This window comes from Littorina saxatilis, linkage group LG5 (genome assembly GCF_037325665.1).
Source record: "Littorina saxatilis isolate snail1 linkage group LG5, US_GU_Lsax_2.0, whole genome shotgun sequence".
Classification (NCBI taxonomy): Eukaryota; Metazoa; Mollusca; class Gastropoda; order Littorinimorpha; family Littorinidae; genus Littorina; species Littorina saxatilis.
The window spans coordinates 52,472,490-52,474,596 of NC_090249.1; positions in this window are offsets into that span (position 1 = coordinate 52,472,490).

Consider the following 2,107-nt stretch of genomic DNA (forward strand, 5'->3'; position numbering starts at 1 on the left):
CTGACCTCTTCTTTGATCACTACGTACACTCCCTCTAGACCGTGATTCAGGAGACAAGACAGTCAGGCAATGCAACAGGCTCACAGTAGTAGGCACCTGGGCCGTGGTGCACGAGACAATTACCAACCGTTCGGAAGCCATCCGCGGGGTTGGATTGGTTATAGACCAAATAGCCTGGACCGCCAACTCGTCACGTGACCCTTCGAGGTTACAACGCTCGACTTCCAGGGGCGCTTAGCGTCCGGTTTGAAAGGCCAGCGATTCGAAGACAGTGAAAAGAAAGCACGCTCCAGTTATTTGTGACAATGGGAGGTGACAATGAACTGGATTTTCCAAAACTCCAAACTAAACTTAACAAAACTCATCGAAAAACATGTTCCATATGCACTTTAGCTGAGTTTATTTTAGCATTTTCAGAACTTACCTCGGCAACTTCGTCCATGTTTACAATCGACACCGGATATGACATCCCCCTGATTTCTGAAAGGCCATGTAAGCGTAGGTTCCTAAATGCGAGAGGCCGCAACCTCGTAATAGAGAGAAAGAGCGGAGAGATAGCTACTTGGCGGTCCAGGATAAATGGTCTATGGATTGGTTGAAATTGAGATTTTGTGTGAGTTCAAAGGTTCAGACCCCGCGGTTTGTTCTCTCCCGTTTGGGTGGCACCCACTTTCGCTTTCGTAAAATCTGAGTCTTGCGTCTTCGTGCATCTCAGCATATAAAGCTGCAGAGAAAAGGGACCGCCGAAGCTGGTAACTCACTACTGCGTCACCTTTCTTGCCAGCCCTCCAGCTTCACATGTCCTGTCTGCAGCAGATACTGTCGTTATGTCGAGGATCGGGCTCTTCGGTCACACAAGGCTCTGTAGCACATCCACAGACTGACACGGGGCACATCAAGCATCCTCTCACGACTACGCTCTGTCAATGAAATGGACATTCACTGCAGGTGGAACATCCCACTCCGCAAAGCCAGAGCTGCCAGGACCCCAAGATTCGAACCCATGTGAGCCCTACGTGTGGCGGGGGGAGGGGGGGGATTCCTTGCCCGGAAAGACCTCGGCAGCCCCTCCAGATCCTTCAGACCAGACATCTTAAAGCAAACCATGAGTCTTCGAAAACGAAGGACAAACAACAAATCAATGTTGCAACCTGCCACGGAATCGCAGTTTTATGGACCCCCCCCCCCCCCCCCCATTTAAGACCCCCTCCCTTTTAAGACCTTGTTTTCTCAGAGTTTCTGTTGATAACCTCAGTACATAAAGCCTCATTTTAAGACTCACTTTTTTTTTAGACCTCATTTTCTCAGAATTTTGGAGGTCGTAAAAGGGGGGAGGGGGGGGGAGGTTCCACTGTTGTGCTTTTCCAAAGCTTACTTTTATATAAATTATGCCATACCTCCCCCCCTCTGGCGCCCCCCTCCCCCCCCCCCCCCCCCCAAGTCACCCTTCTCCTTTTCTCTCCCATGTCCTTCTTTACTACCCAACTCCCACTAAGCACTATAGCCATCCCTCGCCCAGACAACCATTCGTCTTCGTCAATCTTCAAATGTTGCACAACTTTTTTCCTTTAAGAGATCCCCCCCCCCCCCCCCCCCCCTCATACTTTTTATACTCGGGCAGAGTAGGACTGACTTATTGCTCTGGCGATAGAGACCCACCCTGTGGGTGTACTTTAGGGGAGATGATTTTCCTGGCCGGAGTTTGTGAAGATGAATATCGGGCCAGTCAGACAGGAATGGTGGAAAAGTCTCCGCCGATTTCAATATCAGTTAGGACCTGAAGTATCTCTTCATGAATAAAGCGATATCCTGTCTGCGTTTCTCCAAGAGTTAAAGATGCTTTTCTTCTGGACGAAAAGATCTGCTAGAAAAAAAATGTTGAATGCGTATTCATCCGTCCAGACGTTTGCGACATGGTTCCTTTAAGCAACATAAGTCCAAAACTGAAGTAAAATGTGTATGTGTCAGACAAAGGAAAGTAAACTAAATTACGTCGAGCTTTTGAGACTATGGTGGGACACACACGTGCGCGCACACACACACACACACACACACACACACACACACACACACACACACACAAACACACACACCGTCACACACACAC